The sequence below is a fragment of the Sminthopsis crassicaudata genome, chromosome 1, assembly GCF_048593235.1.
Source record: "Sminthopsis crassicaudata isolate SCR6 chromosome 1, ASM4859323v1, whole genome shotgun sequence".
NCBI classification, from domain to species: domain Eukaryota; kingdom Metazoa; phylum Chordata; class Mammalia; order Dasyuromorphia; family Dasyuridae; genus Sminthopsis; species Sminthopsis crassicaudata.
In genome coordinates this window covers 72515259-72528020 of record NC_133617.1, presented here as the reverse complement: position 1 = coordinate 72528020, position 12762 = coordinate 72515259, and the positions used below count along the sequence as shown (strand labels likewise).

General features: G+C 35.7%; 1 pseudogene; it reads left to right on the top strand.

The window, feature by feature from the left end:
- The first annotated feature begins 5536 nt into the window (after positions 1–5536).
- On the top strand, positions 5537–11373 carry LOC141552330 (microtubule-associated protein 1 light chain 3 beta 2-like; annotated as a pseudogene).
- The last annotated feature ends 1389 nt before the right edge of the window (positions 11374–12762 follow it).

Below are 12762 nucleotides of genomic sequence, written 5' to 3'. Positions count from 1 at the left end.
TTTTTTTTCCTCCTCACCTCTCGGCTCACAATGAAATGTATACTTTACAAACACATGTATATCTATATATCTAAATATATAGATATATAATAAAGATATAATAAATATACAGAGATATCTGTAAATTAAGTGTGTATACTTTACAAACCCATTATATATGTAAAATATATATATATACAAAATATAGATTATAATACAAATACATAGATATCTATACTCATATACATATATATTTATGTAATACTGTACTATGCTTATTTCCACTTGTCTTCTATTTTTCTGAAGGTGGATTGTATTTTCTTTCACAAGACCAAATCTTTCCATATTTTTCTAAATCTACCAGCTCAACATTGTTTACAGCACAGCAATATTTCAACATTATACTGTGTAGTTATTTAAATAATCTGAAAATGTCTTTCTTGATTAATATGGCTGACATATACTGTGACTTCTCTATTTTTCTCTTTGAAATGTTTTTTAATTTTGAGTTTGTATGAGATGATGATTACTGCCTGTGCTTTTTTATATAATAAATTCTACTCCTGACCTTTACTTTATGTAAACTTTGTGTGTTTCTCACATTTTTATGACATTTCCCAAAAGCAATGTATTGCTGAGTTCAAATTTTTAAATTACTATATTTTTCTGCTTTATGGATAAATTTATCCAATTCACATTCCAAGTTATAATTACTTGTTTATTTTCCTCACTATACTGCTATCCCTTCTGATTCCCCTGCTTTGCTTCTACTCTTTACCTTATCCTATTCCTCCTGACTCCTCTGCTTTGCTATTAGATACTTTGCCCTCCTTTTCCCTCTCTTCTTCTCCTCACTTTTCGTTATTGCCCTCTTTTTGAATTTTAGAAGACTTTTATATCCTTCTCTCTATATATATATTGTTCCCAGGGAGAGTAAGGTTTTAGCATCTTTCCCCTGCCTAGATTCTTTTGTAGCTATTTTTCCTTTTTTGCCTCAGTTTATATGTGTATCTGTGTGTAAACAGACACACACACACACACACACACACACACACACACACACACCCCTGCATATATATGAATCACTCCATTATCCTCAACTCAGTCCAAGTTTTACCCAAATAAAAATGATAGTTACAAAAGAATGGTAATACTTTATTGTATCTCTTATAATTGGCCCTTAATGTTTACTTCCTATTTCTTCTTGATATATGTTGAAATTTCCCTTCAGTTCTGCTGTTTTTGTCACAATTATCTGAAAGTCTTTCAGTTCATTAAATATTCATTTTTCCCCATTAAGGATTATTCTTAACTTTGCTGAGTGAGTTACCCATAGTCATAATCCCAGCTCCTTTGCTCTTCAAAATATAGTATTGCAAGACCAATAGTTCTTAAACATGGTAGCTGCTAGATTTTGTGTAATTTTGTTGTAGCTCTATGATATTTAAATTGTTTTTTCCCCTTGCTTCCAATATTTTCTCCTTAATCTGGGAGTTTTGAAATTTAGCTATGATATTCCTACAAGTTTTCCTCCTAAAATCTCTTTTAGATGATGATCAATGGATTTTTTTTCTATTTCTGCTTTGCCTTCTCGTTCTAGAGCTTCAAGGCAAATTTCCTTGATAATTTTTCTGTAATATTGTACCAAGATTATTTTTATCATAATTTTCAGGCAGTCTAGCTATTCTGATACTATTTCTTCATCTCTTGTCCAGATCAGTTTTTTTGATGAAATGTTTCACATTCTCTTCTAGTTTTTAATTCTTTTCTTTTTGTTTTATTCCTTTTGTGTCTTAGAATGTCATTAGCTTCCCTTTTTCCTAGTCTTCAAGAAATTACTTTATTTATTAATTTTTTAGTTTTCTATTTTAATTTGGTTGATTTTCTTTTCAGGATTTTTTTTTCTGCTAATTTTTCCTCAGTCTCTTTTACCTGATTTTTAAAGTCCTCTTCCAAGAAATCTTTCTGGGCTTGGGACCATTTAATATGTTTCTTTGAAAAAGGAGCCGCTTTTTAAGCTCCATTTTTTTTCTTTGAATATGAACTCTGATTATTGCTATCCCCATTGTAGCTATCTAAAGTTAGTTTCTTCCTCCTTTGCTTGTTTATTTTCTTTTGTTTGTTTTGTTATATTTTTAGCAGCTTTTGGTGTAATCAAGTTTTAGTTCCTAGGAATTGGGAATGATGCCTCAAGCTTTAGGACCTCTTTACTGTTATTTTCTGTGTTCTGTCTCCAGGCTCAACCTTGAGCTCTCCTTTCCACTTTTATACCATGGCTAGAACTCTAAGTTCACACAGTTTCCAAAATGACCTTACACTCTTTAGTCCCTCCAGCAGCTGCAAACTACAGTTGTCTTCTCTTCCCTGGAACTGAAAATAGGACTCTGCTCTTCTGGAAATGCCCACAGCCCAACAAGGTCCCACTACTTGTGTTACTGTATTCAACTGTATTGTGATTTTAAAGAAAAGTTCGGATTCATTCCTATAAATGATGCTCTCAAGCTCAATTAAAAAAAAAGCAAAAAGTTTTAATCAAATAAGACAAGGTACAGATAATTTAGATTTACACAAAAAAACAAATAGAAATAAGAACAATTAACAATGTGACAATTATAGCAGATAGAGGAAGAGAATACATCACCAATTCAAGGGAACCTCAAAAACTCAAATGGCTGGGAGTCCCGTTTCAGCCTCAATCAACTTGAATTGTGTAAAGATTTTTCCAGGCTAAGCGTCCTCCCCACTGATGAGACTCAATAGAGAGGTAGGACTCTTAATCTTATATACCCCTCTTAGACAAAGAGGGCTTTCAGCCAAGAAGTCTGGCACATATACATGTGTAAAAATACGTGACCATCTGGTGTTTTGACCCATTCCATATTGTTTATACCTTGATGTATTTCCTTATCAATTGTATATGCTCGGGGAGGAAGCCACCCAGCCCTAAGCATAGACATTCCCAGGAATGGCTAGTTCCTGGTATCTATTGTCAAGGACATATAGAGTTCATGGAATGGTCAAATTCCCATAATTTAGAAGCTCAGGCCTGTTAGATTTGAATGAGCTTACAATTCTAATATGAAATTTTAATTTCTTATTCATCAACAAATGTGTGATAGCTTTTTCTCCCCCATTAACAGCTGCTCAATTCAGCACTCATGTGCTCAGCACAGCTGTGTTTGGTGAGTGTGGATAGTCCTTTAATACTTGCCTACTCAGCTATCATTTTAGGTGAGATAAAAGTTTCTAAGACTGAAGCTGCTTCTCAATCCCAGATATCCCGGGGCTTGTTGTTTGTTGGTTTCATAGAGTTGGCCTGGAGGTGTTTGCCCTTCACGGCAATCAAAACTCTGCCTAGAAGATAAAGTCTTTCCTGGGGTCTTCTTAGGTTGTCTTAAGAGAACTGCTTTTTACCCTAACATTTGTTTTATTTTCCCGGTTGTCCATTCTCTCTGAAGCAGTGTTGTGTCTTTTCCTGTGGAGGAATTTGGAGAACCAAAATTTTTCTGACCTATTTTTCCACCTTTTCAGAATCCTCTCCTAAATAATAGGAGCATCACTGTTACATGTAGGGCATTGTCTGGAGTAAATTGGAATCTTCCTTTTTGTGAGCCCTCAAGAGATTCTCTGTCTAGGATTTCTGAATTTTGAAATACCTTAGGCTGCAAAATTCTAGAGAAATTAGATTAAGTTGTTATGGGCTGTAAATGTGCATTTGATTTTTTAATTGCCAGTTACATGTAAGACCTTTTTTTTTTTACATTTATTTTTGGCTATACCTGTATATTAAGTTTTTAAATGCACATTTATAAATCATGTTGGGAGAGAAAAATCAGAACAAAAGGGAAAAACCATGAGAGAAAAAAAAAAAAACAGAAAAAAGTGAACAAAGGAAATCAATGTATTGATTTACATTAATTCTTCATAGTTATCTCTCTTAGATGCAGATGGTGTTTTCTATCCAAAATTTATTGGGATTGCCCTTGGATCATTGAACTTCTGAGAAGAACCAAGTTTTTCATAGTTGATCATCACACAATCTTGCTGTTACTGTGTACAATGTAATCCTGGTTTTGCTTATTTAGCTCAGCATCTATTTGTGTAACTCTTTCTAGGCCTTTCAAAAATCAGCCTGTTCATCACTTTTTATAGAAAAATAATATTCTATTACCTTCACATACTATAATTTATTCAGCCATTCCCCAATTGATGGGCAGCTACTCATTTTCCAATTCTTTGACACCCCAAAAAGAGCTGTTGTAAACATCTTGACACATGTGGATCCTTTTCCCCTCCTTTATGATTTCCTTGGGATACAGACCCAATAGCACTGCTGGATCAAAAGATATGCACAATTTCATAACCCTTTGGGCATATTTCCAAATTGCTCTCCAGAATGGTTGAATCATTTCACAGCTCCACCAATAATGCATTAATGTACCAGTTTTCCTACATCCTCTCCATAATTTATCATTTTCATTTCCTGTCATCTTAGTCAATTAGAGAGGTGTGAGATGGTACCTCAGGTTTTTTTCTAATCAATAGTAGTAATGCATTTCTCTAATCAATAGTAATTTGGAGCATTTTTTCATATGACTATAGATAGCTTTAATTTCTTCATCTGAAAATTGTCTATTCATATCCTTTGACTGTTTATCAACTGGGGAATGATTTGTATTCTTATAAATTTGACATTTGAAATATTTTAGAAATGAGGCCTTTATCAGAAATACCAACTGTAAAAATTTTTCCCAGCTTAGTGTTCCCCTTTTAATTTTGTTTGTGTTGGTTTTAAACAGTAATAGAACAGGTGAGTCAGTTCCATTGCTATAATTTTCCAAAGTTTTCATTTTTAATTGCGTCATTGTTTTAAGTATTGATACTTTTTGTTATATTGAATTCTATGTAAAGTTTAAATGTTCTAAATTATTGAATACTATATAAATATTGGTACTAAGTTTACTGTGAGAAATTTGGAACCATTAGCTTACTCCCGTCTAGAAAAAATAGTTACCTTGTTATTCTACATTTGTTAGAATGAGACTGCTTACCTTTTGCCAAATGACAATGCCCTACAGCTTCTTAGGGTAAGGATGTGTATACCTAAAATTAGTTTCTTTATCTCTGCATAAAATTTCATATAGCTGACATTCTTTGCTACTTCTCTGAATCTTTTTTTCTTTCATTTTTAAAATATATTTTTTCTCAATAGTATTTTACTTTTCCACTTAGATGTAAACAAAGTTTTCAAAATTCATTTTTGTAATATTTTGAGTTCTAAATTTTTTCTCCCTCTCTTCTTTACCTTCTCCCCCCCCCAAGAAATCAAGCAATCTGATATGTTATATATGTGCAATCATTTTAAGCAAATTTCCAAAATAATCATTTGTGAAAGGAAAATCAGAACAAAAGGGAAAAACCATGAGACAGAAAAGTCACATTTAAAAAGGTGAAAATATTATGCTTCAATCCACATAATTCTTTCTCTGGATGCAGATTGCATTTTCCATCCCGTAACTGAATCTTCTTGTCATCTTGTCCTAATAGGTAAATTTCCAAATACCATCTTTATAGTGGCAAGTATTCATGGGGAAATTTTGGATGCCTTTTGGGAGTAAAGGACCCAGGGGAAATTGCCTGGACTTTTATGAGGATCACCTATGCTGGAGGGAACCCTAGGAAATTTTATTGTGCCCTGTGTAAAAAGGTAAACTGATTTTGATGTGCACTTTATAGTCTTAATGCACTGAGAAAATTATTGGAAAAGCTTTCACTCATGACAATTTTCTCATTTGTGAAGGGGGTAACAACAACATGTCCCAAATCCCTATGAAAAGAGTTACATTTTACATGATGAATGTGGATATAAGTTCTGTTGAAATCAAAAGCCTTTTTTTTTTTTTTTTTTTGGGTTTTGCTCTGTCTTCTACTTGTGGGTTAAGAAAAGTTATATAAAATAGTATCTTTTTAAAATAGTAATATTGTAATGATAATCAACTGTGAAAGACTTGGCTGCTCTGATTAATACAATGATAAACAATAATACTAGAGTACTCGTTATGAAAAATGTTTTATACTATGAGTGTAGATTGAAACATTTTCCCTTCTTCATTTTTCTTTATATATATATTTTTTTCAATATGGCTAATCTGGAAATGTTTGCATCACACATTTCTTGCCTTATTAATGGGTGGAGGAGAGAATGGAAAGTGGGAGTGAACTGAAACTGAAAATAAATTTTTTAAATGGTTAAAAAAGAGGGAGAGGGAGAGGGAGAGGGAGGGAAGGAGGAAAAGAGATGGGGAGGGAGAGAGAGAGAAAGGAAAGGGAAAGGGAGAGGGAGAGGGACAGAGGGATAGAGGGAGAGAGAGAGTGAGAGTGAGAGAGAGAGAAAGAGAGAGAGACACCCTAACCCATCCATGACACCCTAATCAAAAGCTCCCATATGCATGTGCCCATCCTCTACAAAGTAACCACCATTCCCACAATTCACCTTTGCTTGTCCATTCCATCTTTGAGAGAGAGAATAACCACTTTTCAGTCTGCTGGCCCTTGAATCCTGTGGTCTTGATTCCTTTTTGCAGTGCTAACCTTCTTTCTCAATCTATGAAGAAGCATGCTCTGGACTTTCTTGGGGCAGAGGCTATCTCTTCTTCTAGCAAACTTGTACCTGAAGTTGGTTTTTCCTTAGCATTACTCTTACTACTTGCCAGTTCAAAGTATTTTGCCTTAGACGCAAGATCTTCTGCCCCCACCTTGCCTCAATATCCAGTCAGTTGCTAGGTCAAATATTCTATCCTGACAACATTACTTGTGTTTGACCCTTTCTCTATGCACATATGATCACTATTCTACCCCAGTACCCTCATCATTAAGTCTCTTCATTGCTGGGCTTGTTTTCAGTCTCTTCTCTCTCTTCCACACAGTTGCCAAAATAATCTATAGCACTTTTATATTGAAAAACCTTCAGTCTATTCCCTCTTCACATACTAGATAATTTTTTTAATCAAATATGATTTCCTGAACCTCCACCTTCATCTTCTCTCTTTGAATGAACATGAAATATCCCCCCCCCCCACCACCTGAAGTGAATCTAGATCTTCTGAAATGATTGAGGTGGGGATATGGAATACTCCTCTTATAACCAGCTTGTTTTCCTTCAAGCATCAACTCAAGCACTACCCTGACATTATATTCCATCTCCCAAAGTCCAAATATGTGAATGGATGGGAGCTCCTTGTGGCCAGGTATTGTTTGGGATGTGCCTTTGATTTTCTAGTGCCCAACACAGTGTTTATATGTATCAGGCATTTGATACAAATGCTTGTTGAATTGATTTCAGTTGAAACATCTCTGAGGGTTTGAGAATTAAAAGGTATTCCTAGAAGCCAATATTCCTTTCTTCATTCTGGTACAGGAAGTTGGAGAGGGTCATTGTCCAGGAAGCAACCTTGATCACCTGAGTCCTTAAGAGAGGCAGTGAAGCAGAGTGGATAGAGCTGGACTTGAATCTAGACTTAAAGATCTGTGTTTGAATTTTGCCTTTGCAACAACCTTACTGGCTGTCTGATTCTCTAAATCTTAACTGTTATTAGACTAGGACTAATAAGAGTTCAAAAGAGATAATAAATGAAAGGAATTTTCAAATCTTAAAGGTGATAAATAGCAGCATTATTTTCATCATAAGTAGACAATGCAGCCACCCTTACCCTCATCCCATCAGGGGCTTCTTGGGCTCAAAGTTAGACTACCTGGGGTCTGGAACTGTAACCTAGACCCTGTCCTTAGGTTTTTAATGAAGTGAACTTTGAAAGCTATCTCACAAGATGGAGACAGTGTTCTAAAAATTGAGTGAAGGTCAGCTGTGCCTTAGGGCCAAGTTTCTTTCTCCAGAGATCTCATGGTTTACAAAGAATGGGATCATAGAGCCCTTTTCTTTGTGAGACTAAGTTAGGGCCACCTTGGCATTAAAACTAAGGTAATTTAGTAAACTTAAAGATATAGTTGGGTTAGAAGTTTTTCCTCATTTAGAATGTGAGGTCATTTGTCCTGGTAATCAGGGTAAAGGTCCAGCCTTATAGGGAGTATTACCCCAGACCAGGATATAATCCTTGTCTGTTTACTGTACCTCATCTCTCCTTGCCTAACTGCTTTTTGGGAGGAAGAAGCCCTATTTCTTGAGATTATAATAAAACTCCTTTCTACTTTTACCTTGAGAAATTTCCTTGAGCCGATAGTCTTTGTCCCACACAGTTCTTACCAGCAAATTTGCAGACAGGAAGAAATTGGCTATTACTTTTTCTGGAATCTGCTCTTCCCCACACATCCAAGGGAGCCTCTAAAATCTTCCCATAGCTTTACCTGTTTGGCCTGGGCCTGGAAGTCTCTCTTGAATTGTCCTTCTGCTGTCACTGTACCCTAGGACCTGGTCAAGGCAGAAGGTAAGTACTTTTGGTGGCTAGAGGACAGGATACTCAAGGGAAGGAATTTAGATGGGGTGAGCTGAAAGTTCATCTCTAGTCCAGAATTGTGGGCAGAATTCAATTTAATTTAGGGATATTTATGATGTCCCTCTTCTCTCAGGCATTAGGAAGTACCAGAAATAATAACAGTAGTGGGAATATACTACAACTGAGAGTGATGAGGATGAAAATGAAGCTCAAAGGGAAAGATGGTCAGTTCTTCCTTTTCCTGGCTATTTGATTATCTCTCTCCCTCCTCCTTCCCAAAGTACCAAGGCCGGGTTCATTAGCGAATGAATTCGCTACTCAATGCTGTATTAAAACAAAATCTTTATTAATTAGGAAAGGATAGGCAGGCAATTGGCCTGCAGGGAGAAAGGCCAAACTGCCTGAAAGGGGATGCCTCAGCAAAGTCGGTGGGCACAAGGCAGAGAAAAGCCTAGTGCAAGGAATAGAATTTTGGAGATTCATTTTATACATGAAACAGGATCATAAAACAGAGTTTGTATTTGCAAAGGACTTTTCTGCTTCCTTTGGATATAGAGATGTTTACATATCAAAAAGGTTCCTGAGAGCCTTGTAAATAAGACAGGAATTTCTCTTAAGGACGTAAAATTTTATTAATCATTTGTGTCTCAGGTTATCTCCTTTAACCTCTTCTAAGACCGGAATTTCTCTGTTAATCATTTGTGTCTTGGGCTATCTCTTTTGACCTCTTCAAGAGGGTACCCACATACCAAATACTGTCCAAGGTACTGATTTGGCTGGGGACCAAAGTGTTGTAAGGTTCCAAGAAAGTTCAGGCCATTGCAATTAAGATGTAAGTGGACCAATGGTCTTTATCCCTGGATGTGCTTAAGAGTTGAGTACTTAGGTACTTCCTTCGTGCGTGGGACGTCCACCCATGGCGGGAACCTAGATCTCGCTCTGAAGTCTCTGTCAAGTTCAGGATGTAGACTTTATCGTTGATTGGTTTGTGTCTGTGACCTCATTGACTCTATTTAAGCTCTGGACAAGGAGCACCTTTTCCCCTCTTTTCTCTTTTCTCTTTCCTCTTTCCACCTGGAGCAGGACAGGGGAGGACCAGGGAGGGAAAGAGGGCTTCAACGGGTCTGACTGGGAGGTCAATACTAAGGTATGTGCAGGAGGTCATAGGGTAGATGTGATTTACAGGAATAAAGTTTAAGATTGCTGTTCATTAAAACTCTCGGGTGCTCTGTTATGCTTCAACTACTTTCTATGAGATGTAGCCAGAGGATTTTAAAGACCTCAAAATAGAGGTGAGAATGATATTATTATTGATATTATATTTACCAGATTTTCCTCTGATGGGCCTGGGAATATGGACAGATTAGCATTAGTTAGAGAGAGGAAAATATAACCCTAACAAAAGTGTAAAACCACATGGTGAGAGAATATATACTATGCTTCCTTTCTCATTAAATAATTGATCACTTAATTGATAGCCTATTTCTTTTTTTGAAAAGGAAAGGGAAATGCGCTTACAATGGATGATTATAGCTTTTGTGGCACCACATCTAATACATGTATCATCTTACCATAAGATTTTTTTCTTCAATTCTGTTGTTAATTTGAGGCTTGCTAATGGCTACTTTCCCCCCCTATATTGCAGCTATTCCACATGGAATCTAGATATATATATATATATAGTATGGTTTCTCCTTTTAAAATTCAATTTAGGTTGCCTCCTCAGTCTCTGCCACCAGAGACCCACCAACCCTGAGCCCGTTGGACTTGTTGAAGCCCTCTGCCCCTCCCTGGTCCTCCCCTGTCCTGCACGATGCCTTCGGAGCTCTTCAAGCAGTGCTGGACCTTCGAACAAAGAGTAGAAGATGTGAGACTTATTCGAGAGCAGCATCCAACTAAGATACCAGTGATAATAGAAAGATACAAGGGTGAGAAACAACTTCCTGTACTGGATAAAACCAAATTCCTTGTACCAGATCATGTCAACATGTCAACATGAATAATTAGAAGGTGCCTACAGCTGAATGCTAATCAAACTTTCTTCTTATTGGTGAATGAACACAGCCTGGTGAGTGTTTCAACACCTATTTCTGAAGTGTATGAAAGAGAGAAGGATAAACATGGATTCTTGTATATGGTATGTTATATGTATATGGTATATGCCTCTCAGGAGATATTTGGAAAGAAATCTTCAGTGTAAGACCTAGTACAAAGCCTCTATATTAGAATTTTTTAAGCCCTCATCCAGGAAAAATGGATGTTACCAACTGAAATTGATCAGTTCATCTAATCACACTCAGTTCACCAAAATAGAAGTAGTACCTACCACCTTAGGGGTTTTTAGTAAGTTATCTCTTGTATTACATACATATGTAATATTTAATAATACATGTTAATTTCCAAAAGCATATACAATACAGCTTTGGAAAACTCCTTTTTCACCTAGGATATCTTGTTTTTAAGTTTTAGGTTTAGAAACATACCTTGTATTCTAAGTTGCCAATAAAATGGACATTTGAATTGCTGTAGTGAAATTTTTTAAAAATAGGAATTTCAATTCCAGTGGTAACCTTTAAGCATTTAGTAACGTATGGAAACTGCTACTTTTATAGGAAGGTTTCTCTTTAAGTAGGCTTTGTCAAATCTCATATCTAATTTTTTAAAGTCCACTTTCTATCAGTAGCTGCAGCAAAATAGGGTAAATGGGGGGGCAAAAAAAGTTTAGTTTATTCTGGAATTGATGCATAGATTCCAACTTACTAAATTAGCAACTTCCTTGTTGTCACTTATTTTCTATAGTCATACAGAAACACCATGAATTCTTTGGGTAAATTGAATCTCACTTTCTTATTGTTTGGTTTCCAAAAAGTTCCTTGAGAATAAAGGAATGGGGAGCAGCTAGGTGGCTCAGTGGATAGAGCACCAGCAAAGGGGTAAAGCTGCTTTCAACAATGTCAGTTTATTTAATATCTTGAACAAAGGATTAAGTGCTTCCTGCTACTTGCATGGGGTGTTGACAACTTATTTTCATGGAGTGTCACAGAAAGTTCATTGTTACACCACTTAGACTGAAGTATGTATGTAGCAGATCGGCTAAATTAACCTTGTATGATTTAGATGTGTGTGAAATATCTACAACTATTAGTGAAAGTTATTTACCATAATGGAAAAAAGCAATATTATTGCATCTTGGCACTATAGTTAATAAATGCCTAAAAAAAAAAAAATTCAATTTAAAGACAGTTTAGGGCATTCTTCTGATCTTTGGGGGTGGGGGTGTGGAAGAGGAGGCTAAATTTATCTTCCTTTTCAAAACAGTTGTAATATAACAAATAAGAAAAGAGAGAAGAAGAAAAGCTTTAACAAAACTAATGAAGAAACTAATTTATTTTGTTTTTATATGTTTAGTCTCTCACCTCTGCCAGGCTTGGTCATTATAATTCAGTTTGGATTGTTTGTTCTTTCCATTTACATTACTACAGTATTGTATGTTGTTTTCCTTGTTTTGTTTACTTCACTCTACATCAGTTCACAAATTTTTACTATGCTTCTCTGAATTCATTATCATTGTTTTGTTTTTACTGCATTGCATTCCATCATGTTCGTCTACCACGACTTGTCTAGCTATTCCCCAATCTATGAGCATCTACTTGGTTCTTTGTTCCTACAAAAATGCTGTTTCAAATATTTTGATGTACATGGGGTATTTTTTTTTATTATGGACATCATTAAGGGAATTGATTTCTAGCAGCAGAATTTCTAGGTTAAAAGAAATGGACATTGAAAGTATACGAATAGACAATTTTCAGGAGAAAAAACTAAAACTAGTTCTAGTCATATGAAAAAATGTTCTAAATCATGATTAATTACAGAAATGCAAATTAAAACAATTCTGAGATACTATTCCACATCTCTCAGATTGGTCAAGATGACAGGAAAAGATAATGATGAATGTTGGAGGGGATGTGGGAAAACTGGGACACTGATACATTGTTGGTGGAGTTGTGAACTTGATGGAATATAGCTACTAAGGAAATAGCAGTAAGGAGGTCCTCCCCCCACTCCGAACCTTAGAGGACTTCTGTTCCAACAATCTTGTCATTGATTCTAAAATCTTCTGGCTTTAGAATCAGTGACCCCAAGGTCCCCCTGATCTTAAAGTAGTATTGTTCTAACAATCTGTCCATCAATGATTGTAAAAGTCTTCGGGCTAGGAATATAATAATATTTCTTCCCTTAGACTTTAGGGAAGATATATTAGTGGTCTCTCTAACCTTAGAGTGCTATTGTTCTGACAATCTGTCTGTCAATGATTCTAAAGACTTCCAGCCTT